General features: G+C 37.4%; 1 pseudogene; it reads left to right on the forward strand.

Annotated features, from left to right (window-relative positions):
• The first annotated feature begins 3,697 nt into the window (after positions 1-3,697).
• LOC129553219 (elongin-C pseudogene) lies at positions 3,698-4,039 on the forward strand (annotated as a pseudogene).
• The last annotated feature ends 4,975 nt before the right edge of the window (positions 4,040-9,014 follow it).

Below are 9,014 nucleotides of genomic sequence, written 5' to 3' on the forward strand. Positions count from 1 at the left end.
AACTGCAAGAAGAGGGAAAGGCCACCCCAAGCAAAGCAATATAAGCAAGATGAAGAGGCAGAGAAATACCCAGCAAGTAAAGGAAGAAGATAATTGCCCACCAACACAAACAAAAGAAGAAGATATAGGGAATTTACCTGATAAAGAATTTCAAATTTTGATGGTGAAAATGATTCAAAATCTTGAAAGCAAAATGGAGTTACAGATAAATAACCTGGAGAAAAGGATTGAGAAGATGGAAGAAAGATTTAATAAGGACTTAGAAGAAATAAAAAAGAGTCAGTATACAATGAATAATGCAATAGATGAGATCAGAAACACTCTGGAGGGAACAAACAGTAGAATAACAGAGGCAGAAGATAGGATAAGTGAGCTAGAAGATAGAATTATAGAAATAAATGAAACAGAAAGGAAAAAAGAAAAATGAATTAGACGAAATGAGGACAATATTAGAGACCTCTGGGACAATGTTAAACGCTCCAACATTCGAATCATAGGAGTCCCAGAAGAAGAAGACAAAAAGAAAGACCATGAGAGAATACTTGAGGAGATAATAGTTGAAAACTTCCCTAAAATAGGGAAAGAAATAATCACCCAAGTCCAAGAAACCCAGAGAGTCCCCAAAAGGATAAACCCAAGGCGAAATACTCCAAGACACATATTAATCAAATTAACAAAGATCAAACACAAAGAACAAATATTAAAAGCAGCAAGGGAAAAGCAGCAAATAACACATAAGGGGATTCCCATAAGGATAACAGCTGATCTTTCAACAGAAACTCTTCAGGCCAGAAGGGAGTGGCAAGACATACTTAAAGTGATGAAAGAAAATACCCTACAGCCCAGATTACTATACCCAGTAAGGATCTCATTCAAATATGAAGGAGAAATCAAAAGCTTTACAGACAAGCAAAAGCTGAGGGAATTCAGCATCACCAAACCAGCTCTCCAACAAATGCTAAAGGATCTTCTATAGACAGGAAACACAGAAAGAGTGTGAACCCAAAGCGATAAAGAAAATGGCTACGGGATCGTACTTATCAATAATTACCTTAAACGTAAATGGGTTGAAATTTTCAAAAAGGCTAGGAAACAATTCTCATAGCCATCAATAGTTCAGTGTTGAGTTCATGAATAGTTTTTAAAGTTTGGGACAAACTGTAGTATTTGCTATTTGAAGTACTATTTGTAATTGGCATATTACGATGTAACATTGGTCTTCATTTCCAACTTAAAAAGCCTAAAAATGCCTAACAGGTTTTTAGATTTGTGAATTTTAGTTGAAATGTATTTTACGATGTTACTAAACCTGCAGAAATATTGAAATATTTCAGAGAACTTATTCACTGTACATTTAATTTATTTTATTTATAAAAGTTATGAACTGTAGAAAGTTTTACTTGTTGGGTCAAATGCTTGTTGCTTCAAATGCTTGTTGCATTTGAAGTGCTAGTTACAAGAAAATCAAATACCTTCAATGTATAAATGCTATTAAGTTTTTAAAGGACTCTGGAGTATAAGTAAGTTTGTTTAAAGAAATTTAGTCTGTTCAACTTGAAAAAAAAAAAAAAAGAATTAATAAGGATCAAAGTCCTAAGGCACTTCCTAATCCGGTCCTCTCATTCCTGGAAAATCAAAAGCCTCTTTTGTTTCTCTAGAAAGTTTTGTTGACATTTTTTTTTTGTTTGTTTGTTTTGATCCAGCTAGTTTATGTCATACAGTTTTTGCATAGTTCTTGTGTGTTTATATGCATATTTTATATTTTTATTTATACACTTATGAGTTTGTCACTATTGTGAATGGAGTACTTTCCCCCACATCTTATTTTTTGAGTATATAAAAAAACATATGAACATAGGAAATTTGGAAACTAGGAAGAGTATAAAGCAGAGAAGAAAAAATCATATCCCACTGTCAGAGATAAACTATTGTTAATGTACTGAAGCATTTCCTTCTCTGTGTATCAGTATAACATTCTATGTATAGCCTTACTGCCTGATCTTATAAAACTTAGTATTTTAGTACAAAAAAAAAAAAAAAATTAGAATTGCTGCGAAATGAGGGGAAAACCTAACACCGTCCTCTGAACCAGCAAAGGGGCTTACACTCTAAGACCAAATCTAAAGAAGGACAGGGACCTTCCTGGTGGTCCAGTGCTTAAGAATCTACCGTGCGATGCAGGGGACACAGGTTCGATCCCTGGAGGAGCAACTAAGAACCCCCATGCTGCGGAGCCCCTGAGCCCGCCCCACAACTAGAGAGTCGGCTCACCACAGCAGAAGATCCTGCATGATGCGGTGAAGATCCTGTGTGCTGTAAGCAAGGCCTGACGCAGCTGAATAAATATATAAATATTAAAAAAAAAAATAAAGGACAAACGCGTTTCTGTCCAGGTTAAAAAAAAAAAGATAACAGATTTATTGTAAATATATTTGTGTACACATTTCTGTCTATTGAATTATCTAAAAATTAATATTTAAAAATCAATTTCTACTTCATACCTGTTAGCATGATTATCATCAAAAAGACCATAAATAACAAATGCTGGTGTTGATGTGGAGAAACGGGAAACTTTATATACTGTTGGTGGGAATGTAAACTGGTGTACCCACTATGGAGAACAGTATGGACATTCCTCAAACAATTAAAAATAGAATTACCATATGGTCCAGCAATTTCACTCCTGGGTATATATCTGAAGAAAATGAAGACACTAATTTGAAGATACCTGCACCCCAATGCTAAAAGCTGCATCACTTATAATTGCCAAGATATAGAAGCAACTGAAATGTCTATCGACAGATGAATGGATAAAGAAGATGTGGTGTATATATACACACATACATACACATATAGTTTTTCCAGTAGTCATGTACAGATGTGAGAGTTGGACCGTAAAGAAGGCTGAGCACTGAAGAATCGATAGTTTCAAACTGTGATGCTGAAGAAGATTCTTGAGAGTCCCTTGTACAGCAAGGAGATCAAACCAGTCAGCATGAAAGGAAATCAACCCTCAGTGTTCATTGGAAGGATGGATGCTGGAGTTGAAGCTTCAACACTTTGACTGCCTGATGTGAATAGCTGACTCATTGGAAAAGACCCTGATGCTGGGAAAGATTGACGGCAGGAGGAGAAGGAGGCAGCAGAGGATGAGATGGTTAGATAGCATCGCCAAGTCAATGGACATGAATTTGAGCAAACTCCAGGAGATAGTAAAGGACAGGGAAGCCTGGTGTGTTGCAGTCTATGAAGTCGCAAATAATTGGACTCAACTTAGTCACTGAACAACACAATGGAATACTGCTCAGTCATAAAAAAATAATGAAAATTTACCATTTGCAAAAACATGGATAGATCTGAAGGGTATTTTGCTTAGTGAAATAAGTCAGAGAAAAACAGATATTGTATGTTATCACTTAAACATAAAATCTAAAATGAATGAATATAAGAAAACAGAAAAAGACAGATACTAAGAGCAAACTAATGGTTACCAGGGGAGAGAGGGAAGGGCAGAGGGACAAGATAGTGGTAGGGGATTTTAAGAGGTACAAACTACTATATATGAAATAAATAAGCTACAAGGATATACAGCTAATATTTTATAACTTCAAATGGAGTATAATGTATAAAAATGTTGAATCACTGTATTATATGCCTGAAACTAATATACTATTGTAAATAAATAAAAAAAAAGAACATAATGGATGGAGAAGAGAAAACCTATGGTGGATGTGAGGGCCCTGATGCCATGTATGTCAAATTGATATCTTCAGATGGTCATGAATTTATTGTAAAGAGAGAACATGCGCTAACATCAGGAACAATAAAAGCCATGTTGAATGAACCAGGTCAGTTTGCTGAGAATGAAACTAATGAAGTCAATTTTAGAGAGATCCCTTCACATGTGCTATCGAAAGTATGCATGTATTTTACCTACAAGGTTCGCTACACTAACAGCTCCACAGAGATTCCTGAATTCCCAATTGCACCTGAAATTGCACTGGAACTGCTGATGGCTGCAAACTTTCTAGATTGTTAAATTAAGTAAATTATAATAAACTGTTAACTTTTTTTCAGTATTTAAAACCTGTAGTTCAGTTAGTAATTTTTTCATATATAGCATGTTGCCTGTGTGCAGTTGAACTTTAAAGTTCATTGCAAAGCAGATTATCTTCTGTTCTTTAGGACAGCAATCAGAGTTGAAGTTTGTTTGCTACATCAACAAATTAAGGATATTTTCACAAATTGTGAAATAAACAAATATACTAATTCATTTAAAAAAAAAGATTATATCATCAGTGAATAAAGATAGTTTTACTTCTTTCCATGAAATATGGATGTCTTTTACTACTTTTAATTGCCTAATTACCTGAATATTTCTTTCTTTCTTTTTTTTTTTTTGTCTACATTATGTTTACCCCAACTAGTATTGCTGCCTCAGGAAGTAATGATGTTAAGTAATTACCCAAATAATAAAACACATTTTACTTATTTATTTTTGAAATAAATGCCCTAGAGAAAGTGCTGTTTATGCTGAGGGCCGACTTAGACGAGTCAAATGAAGAGAAGCACTGTGAATGGAACTTTTTAGGGAGCTATCCAACAAGTCATCGCACATGCTAACAAAGTAATGGTCAAAATTCTCCAAGCCAAGCTTCAACAGTATGTGAACCACAAACTTCCATGTATTCAAGCTGGATTTAGAAAAGGCAGAGGAACCAGAATTGCCAACATCTATTGGACCATCGAAAAAGCAAGAGAGTTCCAGAAAAACATCTACTTCCGCTTTATTGACTATGTCAAAGCCTTTGACTGTGTGGATCACAGCAAACTGGGAAATTTCTTAAAGAGATGGGAATACCAGACCACCTGACTGGCTTCCTGAGAAATCTGTATGCAGGTCAGGAAACAACAGTTAGAACTGGACATGGAACAGCAGACTGGTTCCAAATTGGGAAAGGAGTTTGTCAAGGCTATATTTTGTCACCTTGCTTATTTAACTTATATGCAGAGTACGTCATGAGAAACGCTCTGCTGGATGAAGCACAAGCTGGAATCAAGATTACTGGGAGAAATATCAATAACCTTATATATGCAGATGACACCACCATTAAGGCAGAAAGTGAGGAAGAATTAAAGCTTCTTGAAGAAAGTGAAAGAGGATAGTGAAAAAGTTGGCTTAAAACTCAACATTCGGAAAAGTAAGATCATGGCACCTGGTCCCATCACTTCATGACAAATAGATGGGAAAGCAATGGAAAGAGTGAAGACTTTATTTTTTGGGGAGGGCTCCAAAATAACTGTAGATGGTGACTGCAGCCATTAAATTAAAAGATGCTTGCTCCTTGGAAGAAAAGTTATGATAACATAGCATATTAAAAAGCAGAGACATTACTTTTCCAACAATGGTCCATCTAGTGAAAACTATGGTTTTTCCAGTAATCATGTATGTATGTGAGAGTTGGAGTATAAAGAAAGCTGAGTGTTAAAGAATTGATGCTTTTGAACTGTGGTGTTGGAGAAGACTCTTGAGAGTCCCTTGGACTGAAGGAGATCCAACCAATCCATCCTAAAGGAAATCAGTTCTGAATATTCATTGGAAAGACTGATGTTGAAGCTGAAACTACATTATTTTGGCAACCTGATGTGAAGAACTGACTCATTTGAAAAGACTCTGATGCTGGGAAAGATTGAAGGCAGGAGGAGAAGGGGACGACAGAGGATGAGATGGTTGGATGGCATCACCAACTCAATGGACGTGAGTTTGATTAAACTCTGGGGGTTGGTGATGGACAGGGAGGCCTGGAGTGCTGCAGTCCATGCGTTCACAAAGAGTAGGACACGACTGAGCAACTGAACTGACTGATTCAACAGGTCAAATACTTAACAGTTCTCTGGTGATGCAGTTTTGGAGAAGACTCCAAACCTATTCTGTACCCCTCCCCTCTCTGACTGTTTATCTGCTGTTTTTCAGCTACCATATTTAAGAGAATTGTTGCTTCTTTTTTTTTCAGTTAAAAGTGATTTTTATTTGTCCATATTCTCTTGTATTCCTTGTGCATACATGTATATAATTTTTAAAAGCCATAGGATGGAAATAGTTTTATAACTTTTATAAAATATATAGATACATGGCATATGTATATAGGTATATAAATATATATATATATGATTATACAAACCACATTTTGTTTTGTTTACTTAAAATTATCACCAATATTTTTTCATTTGGTATATAATCTTTTTCATAATCATGGCTGCTTAATAGTTGATTCTTAAGTAATTACCCAACTGGGGGAAAGAAAATGGTATAGGGCAAGTCATAGTGTCATAAAGCTCACTGTTGTTCTTACCAAGATTCAACTCTTGTTAAATAGTCCCTAGTTTATTGGAAATATTTTGGTTAATTTCTAGATTTCTGAAAAGGTTAATTTGAATGGTTCATCTGCTGTTTTTATTGTTTATGTGAGAAACTCAATTTTTGAAGTTCTTTACTGTGCTCTTCCAGAATAGCTTGTCTTTGAGAACTATTATATTAAATATACTTCTGAAAATAATCGGAAGGCATTTTCAACATTATTGTTTCAAAATTAGGAAAGGAGTATGTCAAGTTTATATATTGTCATTCTACTTATTTAAATTCTGTTCAGGGTACATTACGTAAAATACCAGGCTGAATGAATCACAAACTGGAATCAAGCTTGCTGGGAGAAATAGCAACAGCCTCAGATATGCAGATGATACCACTTTAAGGGTAAAGAAGAACTAAACAGCTTCTTGATGAGGGTGAAAGAGAAGAATGAAAAAGCTGGCTTGAAACTCAAAATTAACAAAACTAATATCATGACATCTGGTTCCATCACTTCATGGCAATGAGTCAATTTTTAGGAAGGTTGGTAAGAAGTTCAGGGTCCCCAAGGAGGAGAGAGGGGTCTGGGGCTCTCGAGGAGGAGATAGGGGTCTGGAATTCTCAAAGAGGAGAAAAGGACAAACAGCTTTTTTTTTCCTCTCTACATTCCTCAGTCTTAGTCACATAAAACGTGTGGTTTTTCTTTTTTTTCCTTTAAGCCTGGAGGTGTTGGTTGCTGCTGCTGCTGCTGCTAAGTCGCTTCAGTCGTGTCCGACTCTGTGCGACCCCATAGACGGCAGTCGACCAGGCTCCGCCATCCCTGGGATTCTCCAGGCAAGAACACTGGAGTGGGTTGCCATTTCCTTCTCCAATGTGTGAAAGTGAAAAGTGAAAGTGAAGTTGCTCAGTCGTGTCCGACTAGTAGAGACCCCATGGACTGCAGCCCACCAGGCTCCTCTGTCCATGCGATTTTCTAGGCAAGAGTACTGGAGTGGCTTGCCATTTCCTTCTCTGGGAGGTGTTGATTCAGTTCAGTTCAGTTCAGTTCAGTCGCTCAGTCGTGTCCGACTCTCCGCGACCCCATGAATCACAGAACGCCAGGCCTCCCTGTCCCTCACCAACTCCCGGAGTACACTCAAACTCATGTCCACAGAGTCGGTGATGCCATCCAGCCATCTCATTCTCTGTCGTCCCCTTCTCCTCCCGCCCCCAACCTTTCCCAGCATCAGAGTCTTTTCCAGTGAGTCAACTCGCCGCATGAGGTGGCCAAAGTATTGCAGTTTCAGCTTCAACATCAGTCCCTCCAATGAACATCCAGGATTGATCTCCTTTAGAATGGACTGGTTGGATCTCCTTGCAGTATAAGGGACTCTCAAGAGCCTTCTCCAACACCACAGTTCAAAAGCATCGATTCTTCGGCGATCAGCTTTCTTCACAGTCCAACTCTCTCATCCATACATGACCACGGGAAAAACCAACACAAATCAGGTTAAACTCTGTACTAAGGATTATGTGACAACAATGTATCCAGCTTGAGGACAGTTTTTCCTTGAAAATCTTCTGACTAATCCTGTTATCTTAAAATGTAAATTGTGGGAGCGAGTCTAGTAAGATCTTTACAACCTTGAGACATTCTTTTGATTTATTTTATTTTATTTTTTTCATCCTTTACTTTCTTTTTTTTTGTAGTTAATTTATTTTTTATTGGAGGCAAATTATTTTACAATATTATATTGGTTGGTTTTGCCATACATTGATATGAATCTGCCCCGGGTTTACATAAGTTCCCCCTCCTGAACCCCCCTCCCACTTCCCTCCTCCCTTTATCCTCCCTCTGGGTCATCCCCGCATGCCAGCCCCGAGCATCCTATAACATGCATTGACCCTGAACTAGTGATTCGTTTCACATATGACAACATACGTGTTTCAATGCCATTCTCCCAAATCATCCCACCCTCACCCTCTCCCATAGAGTCCCAAAGACTGTTCTATACATCTGTGTCTCTTTTGCTGTCTCATATACAGGGTTATCATTTGCATCTTTCTAAATTCCATATATATGTGTTAGTATACTGTATTGGTGTTTTTCTTTCTGGCTTACTTCACTCTGTATAATAGGCTCCAGTTTCATCCACCTCATTAGAACTGATTCAAATGTGTTCTTTTTAATGGCTGAATAATACTCCATTGTGTATATGTACCAAAGCTTTCTTATCCATTCGTCTGCAGATGGACATCTAGGTTGCTTCCATGTCCTGGCTATTATAAACAGTGCTGCAATGAACATTGGAGTACACGTGTCTCTTTCAATTCTGGTTTCCTCGGTGTGTATGCCCAGGAGTGCGATTGCTGGATCATATGGCAGTTCTATTTCCAATTTTTTGAGGAATCTCCACACTGTTCTCCATAGTGGCTGTACTAGTTTGCATTCCCACCAACAGTGTAAGAGGGTTCCTTTCTCTCCACATCCTCTCCAGCATTTATTGCATGTAGACTTTTGGATAGCAGCCATTCTGACTGGTGTGAAATGGTATCTCATTGTGGTTTTGATTTGCATCTCTCTGATTATGAGGGATGTTGAGCATTTTTTCATGTGTTTGTTAGCCATCTTTATGTCTTCTTTGGAGAAATGTCTGTTTAGTTCTTTGGCCCATTTTTTGATTGG

Source organism: Moschus berezovskii, chromosome 1 (genome assembly GCF_049115385.1).
Source record: "Moschus berezovskii isolate FMDL1 chromosome 1, NW_MosBer_1.0, whole genome shotgun sequence".
In the NCBI taxonomy this organism is placed as follows: Eukaryota; Metazoa; Chordata; class Mammalia; order Artiodactyla; family Moschidae; genus Moschus; species Moschus berezovskii.